This window comes from Camelus ferus, chromosome 1 (assembly GCF_009834535.1).
Source record: "Camelus ferus isolate YT-003-E chromosome 1, BCGSAC_Cfer_1.0, whole genome shotgun sequence".
Taxonomy (NCBI): Eukaryota; Metazoa; Chordata; class Mammalia; order Artiodactyla; family Camelidae; genus Camelus; species Camelus ferus.
The window spans coordinates 51,822,720-51,843,964 of record NC_045696.1 but is presented as its reverse complement, the minus strand read 5'-3'; the positions used below and the strand labels follow the sequence as shown (position 1 = coordinate 51,843,964).

Sequence of the window (21,245 nt, the reverse complement as noted above, 5' to 3'; positions counted from 1 at the left end):
CTGACAGACATTAGTCAGTCCTTACAATAAATTTAGGGTGATAATATTCCATTGTAAAGAGAAGGAAACTGAGGCTAGAAAGTTCATTTGCTCAAGGTTGAGCATTTATCAAAGATGTGTTGAGATGATTTAATACTCTCTGGAATAAAAACTAAAAAAAAATTTACTCTGCATTTTTTGACACATTTGTGCATCTTTAAGGGATAACAATTAGGAATATATGGTGGGTCCGTATAATTCCTCTTCAGAGCAGTTCAAAGAAATCTCATGGTAGTGTTTCCCAACTCTGCTGATGGTACTCTCTTTACTGCAGTTCCTGATGCACACCATCTGAATTTTGAGATCCCTTTCTTCCTTATTTTGGGGCCATCACCACTATTTGCTGATAATTCTGTCCCTCTGTCAGTCTCCTTATCTAGGAGTGGTTCTCGGAGTTTGTTTCATACACTAAGATCTTTCTTTATCCATTGGTTCATCGCGTGATTTGCTGCCTCCAAAACAAAATGTCTGTCACCGATTTGTTCTTTACATTGAACCTGGTTTGTCCCTCTGACTGTTTTGTTTTTCCTCTCCTCTCGCTGTATCACAGTCCAACTGCACAGGGAGAGGTGTTTGAAAGTCTTCTTGGTGGAAAGTGTCACTTCTGATCGAGGTCTCTGCTGACCTCATTGAGTAGAAATATGGACACAGTCTCATATTTCTCTTGTGCTTCATCTCAAACTTACGTCTCTTTTCTCTTAGCTCTTCTCTACCGACACCCAAGCTCAATTTAAGGAGTGCTTCTCTTTAACCATTTTGTGGCCAGTATTTTGCAGGCTGTACAAGGATACTATTGACCCAAATGTACATTTCTGAGATATTAGGCTTTTACTTAGAACTATATTATTTTATGGACTATGAGGGTTCCTCTTGCTATTTAATGTAGTGCTTTGCTTTTATTTGTATGTTTGGCTACTTACCAAATTGGGAAAGCAATACCAAAATACCAGGATTGGTGACCACTGTTTCTTAAATCAAGTTCAGGAGCACATGGGGAAAAAAGATGTTCCAGAGATCTTAATGAGCATCTTTTCTCCTCCAGGGCTCCGCCAGTGCCCTCTTTCTCTGCCTGTGGTACTCTGATTTGTTCTTGCTATGTTTGGTAGGCTGCTGTTCTAAGTTTTCCCTTGCTGCTCCTTTTTCTACAATCCTGCAGTCTTCACCCCAGAGCTGATGAGCCGCTTTCACTTTGACCTGCAGTATCTCCGTGAATTGCAGAGCTGAGCCCTGCCATCTAGACGGCCTTTCTGCTTCATTTTACTCCTGACCTAACCCCCCCCACCCCCTGCTATTCCAGGCCTGGCCTCTCATGACCAGAGACTGCTGACTCATCCTGGCCTGTGCCAAGCTGTGCAGTCGCTTAGCGATGTGGACAGGAGTCGAAGGACTAGAATGAGATCACTGAACTCATTTCACTTGTTGCTTACGGTACAGTCCAGCATGAGCTGGAAATGTAGGAACCTCAGCCTCCCGAGCAGAAAGAGTAAGTAGATTAAACACACCGCATCACCAAGTCCTCAACAAGCAGCAGTGGGGTGGCGGGCGGGGGCTGGCTTTCTCATGGCCGTGTCTAGGGCATTCCGGTTCATCAGGAATGTTCCTTTGTCCTCTCTTCTTCCTCTCCTCCACAATCGCACCCTTCCCCCCCCCCCCTTCCCTGAACTTCCCTTCTGAAAATGTCCGGATGGCACAGCCGTGATCTGGGCAGAAATGAAATTTTGCTAATAAGCAGCCTCCACAAGAAACCCTTGAACAGTGACACTGTTGAAACTGCTTAGTTTAGTTTGTCTCCTGGGAACTCACATGAACTTCCCAACAGAATTCAAGGGGATAAAAAAACTCTTTTTTGGTTCTCTTTTCCTTTCTGTTTTGAGGGAGGTAGTTTCAGGAGACATGGCTGCATTCTGGTGCGGTGTAAAGCTTTCCGTCGGGAGACAACAATGTGCGTTCCTCTGGCAGGACGGGATGGGGTTTTTTTTTTTTTTGTTTCTCCTGCTGTTGTTTATTTATAAGACATTTCCTCTCAGTTAGTGGAAGTTAGATCGTAAGAGGCTCCAGTGATTTTCCTTCCACCTCCCCTCCCCAGTTTCTGTGCTTCAGCACTCTGGAACACTGTGAACTCGACAGACTGCTCAGAGCAGGGCGCTTAGCAGCCAGGCCTGGACACTCTCAACAGACTGTGCTGATTCTCAGTCGACACTCCTTGGATCAGGAACCACAGTCCTGGTGAGTGGTGAGGTTCCAGAATTTGATGTGTCAAGGATTCTATTCTTGGTGTCTCTGAGGCAGTCAGGAAATAACGAGTGTTTTTAAAAAGGAAAAAAAAAATGCAGTTTTTTTTTTTAAAAGCTACCAAACAATCCAACGGCCTGATGAAGCTTTTACTATGCACAGCTGAGAGCACTCTGTGGACAATGGCTGAGCCTTGAGTCTGTGCACAGGAGGAGCCTGCAGGCATAGGTTTCATGCTGCCACCGATGGATGTCAGCCTTGACATGCCTAGAAAACACGCTTGTGGGAGGAGGAAGATAGGTGAGTGAGTGGGGTGGGGAGGTGGTATCGAGGTGGCGAGAGGGAGAAGTGAAAGTGGGATTCACCGTTCGCTTGGAGTTTCTCTCTACCAACTTTTCATGCATCTCTATTCAGTGCATTTACGTTATGCTCAGAATACTTAACGTACCCAGCTAAGCAAGAAAGAAAATTAGAAGCCTAGCAAAAGAATATTGTTAATACTGTGCTTCTAAAGATTATTTTTCGAAGAACTGGTTGTTTTAAATGTTAGGGAAACTCCTCCCACCTGACCTTTGGAAAATTTTATTTGTCACACCCTCTTTATTCTTCTGCCTTCATGGTATCGAACAGAAGAATGCAAGGAGAATCCTTATTTGGTTCCGGGGAAATTTATCATCCTGACATAGGAAAACTAGATGACTGTCCTCACAGTATTAAACCCAAATATAGTCTTGTCCTCAATATAAGAGACGCTGATTGAGTGTGCTCTGAGAAGTTGTCGAAGGAATGGAATGGGGGTGGTTGCATCCTGTCTGATATGAGACTAGCAGAGGAGTCAACAGACCAGCTTTTGGTGCCAATATGTGCCTTTCACGTCCTTGTTAATAACTTGCACTTTCCCTGGAAGTGGAATTTCAGTCGAATGCATATTTATTTCTTACCATCAGACCTCTACTTGGTTGATCTTTCAGAGGTATTTGATCTTACTGTGTTTTCTTGTCTTCTTTCCAATTTCAAGAATCCAGCATGTTCCAAAATATTAAGAGTGGAAAAAACAAAAAACAAAAAAACATGGTGGCCATAAAAGTATTTGACTGTGTGGCAGCATCTGAAGTGAATTGCTCTTTGGAGAGAGGGAGGAGTCTTTGATGTCCCCAATATGGTTCTCATAGGCTAAAACTTCCAGGAACCACAACCCAGCCTAAGGGGCACTTACTCGATGTTCTTAAATATTTGGAAAGAGATGCTATTTTATTGTTTTAGTTTTTCTTGCTATTAACACATTGCCAGTAGATTCCTCCTAAAAGTTGAAAATGCTTTAGCAATAGTTGATTTTACATTTAACCAGATGTGTACTGTGTGTGCCTGTGGTGTGTACTCTTGTCCAAGCTGGTGTAGTTGTCCAACATGTTACATTGGTACTTAGCTTTGGAATTTTGTTTGCTACTCTGGGCAATTCAGATTCTTAGCCATAGGACTCACCAGTGCTTATGTGGTCCCACGTTCCCTACAGCCTCATCAGGGTCCATCAGTGACCTTTAGCACAAAGAGTCAGCTTCCTTTCACAGGTTCTATAGTTTGTGAGGCACATCAGATTCCTGTGCTGCCATCATGATAGGAGGCAGTCTCAGAGTTTTATTAGGACCAACGTGCTGAAAGTTTAATGGTATATAATGGCCAAACTTGCCTGTTTCAGTCAGGCCATGTTGGTTGTGACCATACTACTTGTATGTGTAATGTTTCTTGGGGATTTTCCATTAGTTCTCTTATTTTCAAAAGAAAGAAGTTGAATGGCAGAATGGTGTTAAATTTTTTTAAAGTATGATATAAAAAATCTAACTAGTTTTTACCCCATTACTGCCAAGACCTATATGAGGTTGTTCCTTCCTCAGTTTTAACACTCAGGCTGTACAGACTCCCAGGACAATTGTCTGTTAATCTCTGGTAGGGGTGATGTCTATTAGGACTACAATAAGGGCAAGTTGGGTCTCTAACACTTTGAAAACATTTTATTATTGAAATCTTCTAGGCCTGTACATAAAATTTTATAAGCATCTTTAAGTGGAAAATAGGTAAACACAGTATCTAAGGGTATATCCCAAGTGATGACATTTTAAAAATACAACCTGCCAGAGAAATTTTCTTTATTGTTGCCAAGATCTGGAGTTCCACGTGGCTGTGGAAGAATTCCATGGCTAAGTTAGAATTTATAAGTCAGAATTTGATCAGTGCCTTTGATAGAAATGCAGGATAATGATACATTTCTTCTGTTTAAATGCCTGTATTAATATTACCTGATTTCTTCAATACCTATGTTATAAACCTTCATAGTGTACTGTCAATGATTCGATCTTCCAGTGCTCATCTCCCAAATTCTAATTTCATTTCGGAAGATGCATGTTACAAAGTGTATATTTTCTTGCATGTACATTTTATCTGTAAGTACTTCCTATATGTTAAATTCATTAAATTAGGCAGTCACAATTAGACACAAATGACATTGCTAAGTAACAGAATTATGATTGCCCCAATAAGAAATTATTCTTTTTTATTTATGTAGAAATGCTTTTGATATTCATTTGATGTCTTTGAAAAAGCTACATAGTCTTAAAAGTTAGGAAGAAGGCATTGATTCATTGTATCACACAATTGTGTATGTGTGTTATTTTGTGCATGCTTATATTCAGCTATTAAAAATAGGACCAAATGCTAGCTAGGGTTACTTGCCTTTGAATTCAATAAAACCACGAGTGAAATATAGCTGACATTTTATCACACTGATAACACAGAAAATTTACACAAATATTTATGAACAGTATCTGCAAAAGGTGAGATTTGGTTAGCTGATAAGATTGGTAATTATCCTTCATCAAATATACATGTTAGATTATGAACCTAAATTCTGTTATGCACAACTTCAAAATATTATTTGCTATATGTATAAAGTAGTTTAAAATTAAGTAGAAAGAGATTAAATTGCTGTTAATTATCTTAAAATTGAGAATATATTTAATTATTTACTTTCTTTGTAAGAATTAATTTATATACAAATGACCCAGTTTATTCTAGTTTCTCAGCTATTTAGCTGTACATTAAATACTTTGATGCTGTATTTACATATCAGCATCAGCAACTATAATTATCCAGATACCTTTTCAACTATCCAGCTAAGGCATATTCTTGTCAAGTCACACTTTTCTTCTTTGAAGCTTTCCATAATAACCCAAACTAAAAGTAAAACTTCTTCTTCTGACATTAATAGCGTTTAAAAAGTCTATAGCTTTCATTTGGCACTTATCATGTACCATGTTTTTGTGTGTGTGTGTGTGTGTGTGTGTGTGTGTATGAAATTACAAGTGGCTAGAAGGCAGGTACTTTGTCAAGCCAAAGTCAAATTGCCTTAATCTCAATGGAGGATCAGTGAATAGGATGATGCATGAATGAATGAATGGATAAATGGTTATCTGTAAGTCAGTGCATTGACAATGAATGTCTTGCTTATCATAAGAAAGAAATATGCCCAGAAAACACATCAATAGATTCTTCTATATCTGAACCCCCTTAATTCCTATATTAGATCTTCCAACTAGCTAACAGCATCTCCAGTCATTTGCCAAGGTAGCTTTTCTAATCTCCACAATGTCCAGGTAATTTCTGATGGGGCATATCTTGAGCTTTCAGTAGCTCCATTCATTTTCCAAGACTCCTGAGGGTGGCCACATACCCAGGTTGGTCTGCTCCTACAGTATGAAATTACCAGACTTGCCCATAATGTATCAGATTGACCAATGGCTTCTGCAGCTTGTCAGTACTTGCTTACACTCACTCAGTGGTTCTTTCTTTCCTCAAACTCAACCATCCAAGGAGCTCAGGCTGATGTCAGATGTGAAAAGGCATGAAGACTGGCTACAAATGCCTGTGAACTAGAAAGGAGAAGGGTGGAGCAGACAGCACAATAAAGAGAGGGGCAAGAGGACAGGCAGCCCAATCATTTCTACTATCTTAACAAGCACTAATTAAATGCCCTGTTTTAGGCAAATAATAGCTGAAAATAGCCAAGTGCAGTTGTTTCTCTGAGTAAAGAAATTGGTGGGATCTTTTAGTGCTTCTGCAGTCAGTTAACTGGAGCATAAGAAGGCACATTTGGTGCTGTGGACACATTGGAGGAGAGGGGCCCATTCCAGCACCCTAAATGGTACCCTGCTGACATAAATAATATCCAGAGACTAGCTTCATATACTACAAACTGGCCTAAAGAAACAATAATTTTAAAAAGTCAAAATGTTTTATAAAATTTAATTACATTTTTTTATCAATGGTCAATCCACTTGGCAATCCCCAAACTACATCTAATTCTGTCTCCTACACTGAATTCTTTTCTGGAGCTTCTAATATATATAAATGAAATGTACTAGTTTTATTTCCTTCTCTTTTTATTTGTCCTATTTATCCTCTAGTAAACTGAAATCCTAGATGTGAGCAGCCAGAGGGAGAAAGAGAAGTGATTCACATAATGGATAATTAACCCTTGAACAATGGAAAGTTAACTCTCCACAGACATGCCAAAAACTGAAATGTTTTGTTGTTAAATTTGTTCTCCTTTGGGTGTTAACACATAGAGGACATCTCCATTAGCACAAACTTGGCACCAAACAACCCGTTCATTCTCAAGCTACAAATGCTACACTCACCTTCCAGTTCGTTCTGGCAGGATTTGTAGCATGATGTCCTCTTGGGTGGTGATGTACAAACCACTCTGAGGGGCAAAATTGTATGAGTGCCTAATCCACTTTTGAAAATGAAAGAAAAGGATCTGTTTTATGAAAAGCCTCTAATAAGGAAAGACACAAATTGTAATAAAAAGTGTTAGCACCTTGCATCTCCTGTTAATTGCCTTCCTAGTCAAAAGGAACCAAAATAGTGTAGTAAATGTTAGAGGTACACCAGGAACAGAGTGCAGAGAATTGTCTCTTCCTTTTAATAGTGAGTTGAAAAGGGTAGCAAACCTTAAACTATCCATATATCCTTAATTTGGGCTCCTAACCTTACTCATCTACTTCATCTGTCTAGTGAGGAGAACAGTACCCATTGAACTTATTTATCAGCATTGTTATAAGGATCCAATTATAAAAATTGTCTCTTCATTACATTCATTAAACACGGACTTAACATTCATTCATCCATTTACTTATTTATTAATTCAAGAAACATTTTAAAATCCGCATCTGTGACAGGTATTATTCTAGAAGCTAAAGATTGATTCATTTATTAACAAATATTTATTAAGTTGCACATACTGTGCACCTGAAACTTTTCCAAGGGCTGGGATTACTACAGTAAACAAAACAAACAGAAGTCTCTATTCTCATAATACTTTCTGGGCAGAGGAGAAAGACGACAAACAGGCACATATGTAAAATTTATGGTGTGTTAGATAGTGATAAGTGCTATGGAGAAAAGTGAAAGAAGAAAGAGAAACAGAGATGGAGACAGAGAGTGTGCATGTGTGTGTGGGCGCGTGTGTCAGGGATGAGACTGCAATTTTAAACTGGATGAAGTGTGAATGCCTCACCAAGGGGACAACGTTTGAGAAAGGTGAAGAAGCAAGTTTTGTGGATGTCTGGGTAAGAGCATTTCTGGCCTGAAATCATCAAGTGCAAAGGCCCTGGACAGGAATGTATGGGGCAAGTTTGGTAATAAGGGAATCTATGTGGCAGGATCAGAGTGGGTGAGCAGGGGAGTGGTAGATGAGGCAGGGGAGGCAGTAGGGGCCTGAGCAGGTAGGCCTTTATATGCTGTTGTGAAGGTGTTGGCTTTGTCATTGACAGTACAAACATGAGAAGACGTGACCTCGTGTTGCTCGCTGGTGGAGACACAGGTTGGGAAACAAGTTGTGATAACATCATATGCTAAGTAACGTAATTTAAGGATGCTCGAGGAACCTTCGAGGCACAAAATAGTGACTGTTTACCTGAACTTACCTTGCGGCAGAGGGTCAGGGAAGGCTTCACAGAAGAGCTAATAAGTCCGTGCTGGGCCTTGAAGAATTTTCCCAGATGGTCAGGGCGAGGAAGAGCATTCAGAAAGGGGACCAGCAGGGGCAAAGGCACTTAAATAGGAAACAGCATGGCAGAGTTGGGGACCAGTATCACTCACGTTTAGTGAAGGAGTATGGAGAAATGATGCTATAGATGTAGGCAGGGAACAATCATGTTGGGCTTTGATTGCCATGCAAAGAAGTTTTATCATCATGTGGCATTTGGGGAGCCATTGAATGGTTTTAAGTGGAGAAGGTTAATGATCAAATTGTGTTATGGAAGATCACTCTGGCAGCAGGGCAGAGGATAGATTGGAGGAATGGGAGAATAGAGACAGAAAAATGAGTTAGGAGGCAACTAAAATTGTTCAGACAGAACACAATGAAGCCCTGAACTAGGACAACAACTATGGGAATAGAGAGGAGGAGACACGTTCGAGAGATAAGAGGCAGAATGGACACAATTTAATAACCTTTGAGCTGGGCATCAAGAGAAGAAGGAATTTTGGATTGCTCCCAGGTTTCTGCCTTGTACAGCTAAGCAAGAAAGGCTATGAGGAGGAGGTTCCGTAGGCTGGGGGAAGATGATGAATTTGTTTTTGAATGTGTTAACTGTGAGATGCTGGGAAGCATCAGGACCTCTGCCTGGGAGGCTGTTGGATTTTCTCAGGAACCTGGAGAGAGGTCAGGGATAAAGAGAAGTCTGGCAATCATCTGGATCGTCAGCATCAGGGTAATAGTTAAAATTACTGAGTGGACTTTTCTCAAGGGAAATGTATTGGTAGAAAGCAAAAGGGAGCAGATCCTTGGAATAAACCACATTTATGGAACAGAGAGAGGAAGAGGCATCTTAGAGAAGATTATTTTGAGCAACTCTTATGTGCCAGCCATTGTGCTAGATGGTGGAGGAACCAAAAAGACTGGTGCCCACATCCTGCCCTGGAAGTACCAACAGTTTGTATAAATATAAGAGGCTATTATTATTACTGTCATCACCAACCATGGGACAGTGCTAGCAGAGAAAATGCCCAAGCATAACAGAGAAAATAGTGCAGAGTGTTTGATGAACATTAAGGGAGATTACAAAAGCAGAATCCTGAAGTTTGCTGCATGTATTTTGCTATACAGTTCATTTCTGATTTCTCTAATACTTGTATGTGTCTGTTCCAGTGTTAGCATGGGTTCAAGCTATTGGCAAAACAAGCCAGGTGTAAATTATGGTAGAATTGAAATCGATAGCGCTTTGAAGCACTGGAGTGCCCAGTTCACATCAGGGCGTGCGTCTGTGTTCACTGAAACATGGCTATCAAGTGCACCCCGAGTCATTAGATGTGTTATCCAGTGAATAACAGCATAATGATATTTTAGCAGAGCAGCCTTATGATAAATTCTGCTTTAGCGAAACTCCATATACAGAGCAATTTCTCCTGGCCGTGTACATTGCATGGCAAAGAAAGGATATCCTGCTGCGTATCAGAAGGCTGTAATTTCATTTAGGGGTTCTATTGACATCGTAAACTGCAAGAGCAGAGCTCAAGTGGCTATTTAAGTCATAGGAACTCAAGCTAACATTACTGCCTCGTCCTAATCGCCACCTCCAACAGACTCCTGCCTATACATATGTGTTTTATGTTTCTGTCTTTGTGTCTATAAATACTCAATCACTCCAGGGGCTGAGGAGATAAGCTGTCCTAAAGTATGACAGGTATCTGTCACCTTTGCAGCTGGTCTAGGATAAGGGCTAAAAGCAGTTATATTATTCATTGAAGGTCAAATGCGAAAAGGGGCCAGAAACCCCCAACAAGTTCAGAATATAGGTGTTCTTGTTTTCCTGCTTGAAGACATTCTCTACTCCGTTTAAGGTCAGAGTCTACCAACCTGTTGTGTCTAGAACAGTAGGGACTTTTAGACTTACCTGTCCATCAGAGTTCACAGCTTATAAGTGCTTGCCCCATCCTTTCCTCTCTTCACCTTGACCCATGCTCTCTTGTGAAAATGCCAGTACTGGATAGTCTTAGAATAATATGCAGTAAGGAACAAGTTATGCAGTGCCTTACAAAAGTGATTCCCTAGATGTCTAAAGGGGTCCCTAGAACCCCTAAATGATTCCCATTCTGTCCTGAGACATAGTCCAGCTGAAAATTGGAAGCCATAGTTAATTGTCTAATTGAATGTTAATGTTCTAAGGAAAATAACAGTAATAAAATTGCAATTTGTCGAATAGTATTTATCAGATGATGCTTTGGAAATGACTTCAGGAGACCAACAAGGAAAGATTCAAAGCAGCATATGTTTCTCTTTGGTTTGTAATGAAAATGTTCATGCCCCTACATTAACAACCAACTTCGTCAAGAGAGGATACTACAAAATTAGACACTGGAGTTCAAACTCATTCAGTCATTATGGCTGATATTTCACTTAGTCTCTGTCTTTCCTGGCCTTGGGAGTCATCTGTCTACATACTGTCTTAATTAGAAATCCCTGCAGAATTATCATGTTTCAGAAAATCACAGTAGTAACAGAACTTATGACTCCTCATAAGGTAAATGCATTTTAGAGTCATCTTATTCACCCTTATGTCACCTTGTAGAGGAATGGAGGATGGAGAGGCAGAGAGCTAGACTCACAATTAGTGGCTGACTGAGACTAAAGTTTTTACTTTCCACATTAGCCTGTCCATTGTCCTACTGCTTCATCACAATGTTTCTTTATTGCTTAAATATTGTGATTAAAATTAAGGTCTATAAGCTCACAGACATAGAAAAAAATTATAGTTACCAAAGGGGAAAGGGCAGGGAGGGATAAATTAGGGATCGGGGATTAACAGACACACATTACTATATATAAAATAGATAAACAACAAGGACCTATTGTATAGCAGAGGAAACTATATTCAATATCTTATAATAACCTATAATGGAAAAGAATCCAAAAAAGAATATGTATATATATAACTGAATCACTTTCCTGTACACCTGAACCTAACATTGTAAATCAACTACACTTCAATAAAAAATTTTTTTAAAAGATGAGCCAAAAAAATTAAGGTCTATAACAGCTGAATCGCTCTCATCTGTTACCATGATATTTTCATTATATTCCTGAGCAACATAGTTTGCCATTGTCACATTTCTGAGAGGTGCTACTGCTCTAGAAAGAGTATCTGTCCTCAGATAATTTATATCCATGGGAATGTAAAAAAAAATTATGTAGACATAGATAAGCTCTGACATGAGGAAATACAACTCGCCTATTGTTCTCCTGGATTTAGGAAGCAGAGCAGTGATAAGGGGGCAGACTCTCTGGGTTCTACCACTTACTAACTGTGTGACCTTGGGAAAGCTATTTAATTCTTGTGCCTCCATTTCTTCATATGTAAAATGGGGATGATGATGATACCTTCATGATAAAATCACTCTGGGAGTAAATGACCTAATAAATGTAGAGGATTTAAACCAATACTTGGCAAAGTAATATATATCAATCAATAAACATTAGCTGCTATTATAATCACCATTATCAACCTCCTCTTCATCACTTATTCCTGTGCTGTAGTGTTTTGGTTAATATCCATTAGGGAGAAACCTACACACGTGTGTGCATACACGTACACATACACGCAGACAAGCCCACACCCCATCCACCCAGCAATGCCTGCTTACTCCAGCTGTGGGCTTAAACCTCACCTATGTGTTAATTTCAATGTCTTCCTAAGCAGAGAACATACAAGGACTACCATGCTTTAGATGAGGTGGATTTGCTGCTATGTTCAGTCTTTACACTGGTTCCAAATACTTGATGCAGAACTGTTCAGTGGCTGGGCCTCACTCCTGTTACCTACTAACTCTGGTTGTTCTCATCTCATTGCTTAAGTCCTTCCTAAACTATAAATTCTGTTAAGCATGATCCAGTCCGATCTATTGATGGTTTCACCATGGTAGTTTGAGCATAATAAATAAATGTAAGGTAAATGAGTGAATTAATGAATGAATGTTCTTCTATTTCCAGCCCCTTCATTTAGGTCCTAGTCCTGGCTACCTGATATTCTAAATGCTAAACTCATTGTCCACCTAGGCCACTGTGTTCACTATCCCTAGTTATTATTCTGTCTTCTAGTCCAAACTCTGCTAGTTAGTTTTCTCTCATTGCCTGATTTGAAACTCTCAACACTGAAATCCAGTCAGTATAGTAGGACTACCCTCCTATCTGCTCCATCTCTTCCTTTGTGAATCCACGAACACTACCCTTAGAACTGTGTTTCTTATTCCTCTGCCTGTGCCTTCTTCCCATTTGAAATTTGAACTTTAATCTTACGAGTGATTTATTATCCATTTGCGTTTTCATCTGATGTCCTTGGTCCTAACCTTAACTTTGATCTTCATACCATGTTATTCACATACCCCTTTCTATATTTATTATATTTTGAGAAAAATATGCTTATGTCAATAGTAAGTAAGTGAAAGCTGATATCAAGCCTGATCTGAAAGAAGCAGCATTCAACCACATTGGCCGACCATGTGTTGGGCCATTTGTTATGCCTCCACAATGGTCCTTATCTTAGCTCCTTGATAAACATCAGAGATCTGATATCCTGAACCTGGTCTCAGTTGCCCTATACCTGCTCTATCCCTAGGCTAGTACTAACAACATCCAAAGCTTAATTAATGTAAAATTTAATTGGGAAATGTTGGCATTAGTGTAGAGTATGTCTAGCAGTAAATATCACATGTGAAAGTGAGAGGAACTAAAAATAAAATCCCACCTTGTTGCAGCTGGTCAAAACCACTGACCATCATATGTTGATATATTTATTGTGTGCCCTTTATTGTCACTTTTTATTGGGGGAGGTGCTTTTCTGAAAAAGGGAGAAAAGATTTTTTAAAAAGAAGAGGAGGGCCAATTTAAATACAGAAACAAGTATGATGCTAAACTTAATTAGTATTTGTCACAATAGTTAACAGTGTTACTATTATCAAAGACAATACCTGCTTACAAGGAGCTTCTAGTTTATATAGCCTTATTGTAGAGATTAGTAATTAGATCCTAAAACTAATTAGGTGGAAATTACTAGTCTGTAATTATGCACTAAAACGAGCAGTAAGGAAAGGCAGTGCGTGCTTATAAGAATTCACATCAGGGTGGCTTCTAATGGCATGTGGAAGGCTTGATAGAAGAGAGAGAACTCTAGCTGTTGATGTAAAAGTTGGGCATTGAAGGATGAAGGAAAAAGGGTCTTTTGGAGAGAAGGAAAACTGGAATGTGATGGTGTGATATCAGAAAACAGGGAAGTGGGGGGAATGAAGGAAAATTTTGACCTGAAGGCACAGCAATGGGAGTGAAGGCGATGTGCACAGAAAGTGATGAAATTAGAAATGAGATCCATTTTGGCGAATATTAGGATATGAGTGTGAAAAGGCAGGTGGAGTACAAAATGTATTCCTTGTGTTTCTAGGTATATTATTCAAAAGAAAGGAAAGTGTATGTCCGTATAAAACGTGTACATGAATACTCATAGCAATATTATTAATAATAGCCAAAAAGTGAAAGAACTCAAATGCTCATTGTCTGATGGATGAGTAAATGAAATGGTATATACAAAAAAAATGTATGCTTTGTGGATAATGAGAACAATTCCTGTCATACTGTTAGAACTCAATAAGGGCTGGCTGAATACTTGACACATTTTAGAGAGACAAGCAAAAATAACTGAAAGTGGTGTTTTAAGAGTCCACCAGGCCACAGTGTGCAGGGTGGTTTGAGGGGGTTGAGACTAGTCAGAGATGCCAGCTGAGAGGCAATTGCAGTCATTCAGGTGGAGAGCAACCAAAACTCAAATACAGTCATGACAGTGGAGATAAAGAAAATGGACATTTCAGGAAACATTAACTGCACTCTCCATGTCTCTTTCCAACCAACCGTAACCCTAGTCCCTCATAACCATAATTTTAACTGAAAGATATCTCCTAAATGTGAGGTCCTTTTTGCTTTTTTATTTGATTTTGGTGAAGTCCATCACTACTTATAAGGCAGGACCAGATTGGAGACAGGACCTTCAGGCTCACGTAAGCCTCCAACAAGAGTGGGCTTTATTATAGTATATTCCTGAACATAATATGCTATCAAAGTTTGATTGCTTGGGGAATAAATTCAGGGGACACATAGACTTCTTTGTGTTCATGCTTAGAGTTGCTAAATAAACAAGACTCTATGGGAAATCCAGCACATCACAGAGTACTGATCCACCCAGGGAGATTCTTGAGGAGTGTTTTAGCTAAATGGTTCTTAACTCTCACTGTCTACCTCCTGAAATAGTGATAGATTCTCCTACATCTTCTCCCTTCCATCTTCAGTTCAACCAGATCAACACCGAAAGGAAACCTCAATGCAGGGTACACGCTGCCAGAGATGTCAAGAATATCCCAAGCTCTGGCTTACTCCTGAGGCAGTCTCAGGGACCCCAGGATATTCTGGTACTCAGTTGTGAGAAACAGTGCTCATTAAATTGTCTTTCACTGAGTGCCATTATTATCAGTCATGCACTCAGTTGGCCTTTCTCTGGATAGGTCTGACATTTCTAGAAGGGTAACAATTTGGCCAGTGTATCATGTCTGTATTCAACTTTTTACTGGCCAAGAACTGTGGTACACGTTGCTGTATTCCACTCCTGAGGCGAGCGCCCCATTTTATCTTATGATTATTTGAGTGACTGCCTTTTCTTGCCTGCTCAGAACTCCTGCTAGATAGGACCATGCCTTACTTTTCTCTTTATCTTCTAGTTTCAGCATAACATATGCCCCACAGTAGACCACTAGTGTACCTTTTTGGACTCCCTTGATTCTGTGCATTTTGAACAGAGACAACCCTCTGTGAGGTTTCCCTCCTGAGTTCTGATATGGAAAATACCTCCTAAGTGCCAAACTCTTATGCCTCCCCAGCCAGTCAATCCCAGGTACTTACTTGGCCTAATTTTTCCCAGCAGGTTGGCATAGGGAATGTGAAATTGATGGCTCTGCTTGTCAAACCTGTCTGTCTGCACAGCGTAGAGTGGCACCATTTAGAGGAAGGGTGTTTGGAAAATTAAACAAGGACTGTCTGAATAGGAGACCTATTGGCCTGCAATGGAAGTGACAGGTTTCTGCCCACAAACTGGGGTTAAGACCTGCATATTGATGCTTCTTTTCACCCATTTGTGAGTAATGGGTCTCACCCCATTAGTGGGTGAATGTGTTACACCACTGGAAGCTGTTATGCATTCTCCATAGGTCTGTATGAAGGAGCTGTAGATACACATGAATATGTACTTGCCGACAGATCTGTGTATTTATCTGCCTGTCAGCGGGAGCAGACAGGGCACAGCTCTTTGATGGGCAGGAGCTGCAGGTCAAAGCCGCGCTCTTGCCGCTGCCGCTGCTGCTGTGATTGCTGTGGCTTTATCGTTTGAGTCTTGAAGGAGGCTAGGGGCAGCTTGTTAGTTGCTCCAGCCAAACCTGGAAGGCTAGCGCTGGTCACTGACATAATTAGGGGGACCTTGCAAATGTTGCCTGCCAGTGTTGTCGTGGCCAGTGAGGATGGGCTCTTAAAACCATGGTCACCCACCATCTGTAATCTTTCAGTCGTGACTCAGGAGGCCACACGTTTCTGCTCTCTGTCGGCTCCAACGCTGTTCTGATGCTGTCTGATCCTCTTGGATTCTGCGTGTCAGGTGTATTTCTGCTGCAGGCTGCCTCTCAGCCTCTGCCCTACTCAAGAGACATACTCTCTCCCAGTAGGAAAAAAATTATTGTGCTTCAAGTTTCTAATGGAAATAGTCTACTAAACTAGGTGCTTATTTTAGGAGTAGCCACATCCCTGTAACTATATACATCATTGACCGTGTCTTTGTCATCCCAGTATGAGCATGCCTGGTGAGCAAAAAGACATTTTTCCCCCGAAGTGAAAATATACTAGTGATGGCAAACTGAATGTATCAGTATTTCATATATAACTAAGGAAAACAAGCAGAGCAAACTTATGTTTTTAATCTGGATCCGTTTACCAGTTTAATTCGATAGTGGAAATTAATTGTGCAATTTTTAATATAACTGCAGTACAACCACAATTAACAGATGTTCTGTACAGACATTGCCCCTCCCTCTCATGCTTATAAGAGGGCGTGGACCATTCTTTTCCACAAAAATTCAATTTTCCTCAGGACTGAAATTATTGCAAATGAAGTGACAGGAGTATTTCTGGTTTTGGTTGGTTTGTGTGGTATCCATTTAATAAAAGTCTGATTCAAAGATAAAAGAAGTGAGCTCATCTTAGAGTTTCCTGATTTTGCCTTTCTAAAAGGTAAGTGGAAGAGCAAGAAGAGTTTTGTCTCAGACAGAATTTGGAAAGAAATAGACTGACCTATCAAAGACGGGTGAGATGATGTGAAAGGACTTACTTCTATACGTCAAACCCTGTAAGATGTGTTTCACTCAACAGGAGAGGGACTGGGTTCAGATGTAGAGCTCTCTTTTCCTACTTCTTTTCATTTGTTATGCTTTCCTCTTAATATTATTGTTAATATCTCTACTGTGCAACAAAGGCAGAATGATTGTTCTGAAGATCTCCTTCAATAGGGTAGAAATCAGTAATTTGATCAATCAGATCAACAGAAAGTGGAAAAAAGAAACCCTATATTCAATTAAAGTATGTTGCCTGAGTACAGGCTTTTTAAAAAATAATAATAAATTAGGGATTGATACCTGGGAGTTATATATAGGTTAATAATTCTGTGAGGGTGAGAGTGAGCTACTTAAGAACTCCACCTGACCTTCTGCTATTGCTAAAAGCCCAAAACTCAGTAAGTGTATCAAAGTCATGTTAAACCGTAAGTTTATGGTTTGCTATAAGAGTTTGCACCTGCTTAAAAAGGCACGATAGAAATATTGAAATGGGACAGTTCATTAGTAATGAAGAAATTTGTAGCTGCTGTGGCAAAGGTTTCTCTAGGACAGTATCTCCTAAACATCCCTGATCCTAAGAGTCATCAGGGTCGCCTGTGAAATATGCACATGTCTGGGTCCCTGCCTCGCCCACCAGACCTAGAGAATCAGAAATTTCCATGGAGTGAACCTGGCATTTATATCTGAAATAAGAAACATAGTTGATTGCTATAATCAGGGAAGTTTGAGAAACACTTTTCTAAGAGATTTTTTTTTAATTGAAGTATAGTTGATTTACAATGCTGTGTTAGTTTCTGGTGTACAGCATAGTGCAATGGAATACTACTCAACTATAAAAAAGAAAGAAATAATACCATTTGCAGCAACACAGATGGACCTAGAGATTATCATACTAAGTGAAGTAAGTCAGAGAGAGAAAGACAAATACCATATGGTATCATTTATATGTGGAATCTAAAAAATGATACAAATGAACTTATTTACAAAACAGAAACAGACTCACAAACATAGAAAACAAAGTGCAGGAGGTAAAAGCTAGGAGGTTGGGATTAGAAGAAACAAATGACTATATATGAGAATTTTTAGAACACATGAAGATGGGACATGATGATCCTGTATGTACACCTCTCCTATGTCCTTCCCAAGAATTCAGAGGCATTTCACGAAAGTCAAAGAGCTTTTCCCTAGATCAGTGATCTCTTAGCATCTCATGTCTCTCCTTGTCCCTCCTTGTCCCTTTATGTCAGTAACTTTAAGATTTTGTATTCCTCTCTTTCCTGCCCATCATTCCTACCTAATAAATGGTCATATCATGAAATAAAAGTCCCTAGATTAGGAATTTGGAGCTTCAATTCTAGTTCTGGCTGAAACTAAGAGCTCTGTGACCTTACACCTTCTCATCACTTTAGTTTTTACATTAGAACGATGATGAGGTTGCACAAAATGCTGTTTGTGAACTACTCCAGCTGTACATTGTTCCAAATATTAAATAACTTCTGCAACTTTTTTGGGGACCATAACCATACATGATGACTTCTGTGCTTGACGGGAATGTGTGTGCAGATTTAGACATGTCCATAAGTATTATTTACAGACTTGTTACCTATTTCTGAAACCAAATTGAGTTACAGTGTAATCTAAGATAATAAACTCTTCGGAAAATTTATTTTCTGCTTCTGACTGTTAGAAGTTTCTTCCAGGGGAATTGTTGACGGGTTTGTCATATTGACAGCCATGTGATGGATACTGATTTGTTAAATGAGGAAGAGAATGTGTGAGTGAATGGATCAACAACCTGGTGCCTGTCTTGGCACTAACACTTTCAAGTCCAGGGAGGCAAGGACAGTTATACTTTTCAGCTAAACGTTGGAGGGCTGGTAGTGAAAATAATTATTTAGATACATATAAATGGCAATGACTTGGGGTTGCTACAAAGCTAAATGGAAAGTCCTTAGCTAAATACAACATCAAAAGGAGGAAGGAGAAGAAAGTGCCACTCCAGAGTTTCGAAGGTGAAGATGGAGAAGTGTAGTAATAGAGGTTTATGTTTCCTGAACTCCCTTGTCAGCTCAGCATGTCCTCAGTGTAAATACACATGTGACGGTGGCCTGCGCACTCATTCACACTTCAGAGAAGCCCTGGGTTTCCTTTTCTCCCTCCATTTTAGCAGTGGGCAGCCTGCAACCTTTTGATCAAGCTGACTTTGTACATTACATGACTGAACTCAGCTATGCCAAACATCCTTGAGGAAGTTGACATTTGTGTACTTTGAAAGAAAAAAAAAGAAAAGTGAATCCCAACTGCTTCCTCCTGCCCTTTTGATTAAGAGAATGGTAAGTCAGCAGGAGAGGTGCTGCTTTTAACAAGCAGGAGTATGCGGAATTGATTGGTATCTTTCTTTGAAAAAAAGTAGAAAAGATTGATGTTAAACAACACTAATCAGAGTTGATTACAGGGACTGAATGAATTCATTGATGGAAAAGAGCCATGGTTCCAGAGACAACAAAAGAGATTAGGTAATAGACAGGGGAATAGGATTTGAAATAGTGCTGCTCATCTCTGACAACCAGGAATCAGAACCCCTCACTCTCTAACCACTCCTTGGAGTAGACTTACCTGTACATGAGTACAGAACTCAGCTGGGAATGCTCTTTCTCATCATCCGGGCCTCAGCCTTTCCTGTTCGCCTTACCTAATGTGGGGCTTCCATCACAACCTGGGTGTGCTCTACCCTCCTCTGAAACCTCCTTTTCCTCTATTCCCAAATGTCACCCAGAGCTCTGTCTGAAACCACCTGCCGTTTCCTGAATGGAAAACATTCTGCCTTGCTCTGTAATTTTTTATTTTGTTACCTCTACCTGGTGTCTCTTTTCATCCCTCCTCGTTAAAAGTCAGGGTCCCATGCCTCTGTTCTCCCATGGCTATTTATGCCTAATTCATCTGTAGCAGGCATCACCCTGTGTTATAAATATTTGGATAGTTTCTTTACCTTCTCTCCAGTAGACTGGAACATTTGAGGGCAGGGACTGTGTCCCTTACCTTTGTATCTTTAATGTTAGCAGAATACCCAGAATGTACTAGGGGTTTAATGAATAAAAAATGAACCAATCAATCAATCAATACTCCCTCCCTCCCTCCCTTCATGTTTTAAAATAATTGCCTAAAATAAATAACAGAACCCAGAGGAAGAAATTTTTTAATTTAAAAAAAATTTATTGAAGTATAGTCGATTTACAATGTTGTGTTAGTTTCAGGCATGCAGCAAAGGGATTCAGTGAATATATACACATAGATTCTTTTTCAGATTGTTTTTCAGTATAGGTTATTATAAGATATTAATATAGTTCTCTGTGTTATACAGTAGGTCCTTGTTGTTATTTATTTATTCTATATATAGTAGTGTATGTATGTTAATCCCAAACTCCTAATCCCTCCCCTCCTTTCCCCTTTGGTAACCATAAGTTTGTTTTCTGTGTCTGTGGGTCTATTTCTGTTTTGTAAATAAGTTGATTAGTGTCATTATTTTTTTAGATTCCACATGTAAGTGATATCATATGATAATTGTCTTTTGCTGTCTGACTTACTTCACTTAATATAATAATCTCTAGATCCATCCATGTTGCTGCATATGGCATTACTTCATTCTTTTTATGGCTGAGTAATATTCCAGTGTGTGTGTGTGTGTGTGTGTGTGTGTGTGTATACAGCTTCTGTATCCAGTCATCTGTCAATGGACATTTAGGTTGCTTCCATGTCTTGGCTGTTGTAATTAGTGCTGCTATAAACATTGGGATGCATGTAATTTTTCAAATTAGTGTTTTTTCTGGATATATGCCCAGGAGTGGGATTGCTAGATCAAATGGTAACTCCATTTTTAATTTTTTAAGGAACCTCTGTATTGTTCTCCTTAGTAGCTGCACTAATTTACATTCCCACCAACAGTGTAGGAGGGTTCCCTGTTTTCCACACCCTCTCCATCACTTATTATTTGTAGACTTTTTAGTGATGGCCATTCTGACTGATGTGCAGAGGAAGGAATTTTTACACAGAATGGACAAGTCACTTGGTATCTGTTTACCAAAACAGTAATAGGACAAAAAAAAGGGGGGGGGGTAGTCAAATTTAGGAGCTTTTACCCTTGCTCTTTTCTGTGATGTCTAGGTTGTTCAGACAGCACACTCACTACAAATATGAAGAAACCATTGGGGAAACAGTTTGTTGGATTGGTGCTATAATTTCTGACCAGTGAATAAATGTGTTGCTTATTTTACAAAAATTAGGCAGCTGCTATTAAATGTGCTATTAATTATAGTGCATTCTTCATATTAGCTTCTATTTTAGGAACCCCCAAGTATTCAACATACATTATCAGCCTAATGCTGTATTTTGCCTTGTGTTAATAATATTATGCCTACTGAATGTGTCACCTGAGCACTTGAGAATCTTCATAAATATTATCAAATGAGTGAATATATTATACTCATTATTTTCAGTAATCTCATATA

General features: G+C 39.6%; 1 protein-coding gene across 30 annotated transcripts in view; it reads left to right on the top strand.

Moving 5' to 3' along the window:
- Nucleotides 1-21,245, top strand: part of ZBTB20 (zinc finger and BTB domain containing 20) — a 758,837-nt gene that overhangs the window by 471,580 nt on the left and 266,012 nt on the right. For 3 of the 30 annotated variants that reach the window (XM_032479630.1, XM_032479492.1, XM_032479461.1), the window contains exons 1-3: nt 1,337-1,522; nt 2,126-2,265; nt 2,389-2,571. The exons of 23 other annotated variants lie outside the window; for them this stretch is intronic. The gene's annotated coding sequence lies outside the window, so the exon portion shown is untranslated. Of the gene's footprint in view, nt 1-1,336; nt 1,523-2,125; nt 2,266-2,388; nt 2,572-21,245 lie in introns of those variants that run through there. 4 more of the 30 variants (XM_032479523.1, XM_032479472.1, XM_032479465.1 and 1 more) reach the window with 3 other exon arrangements.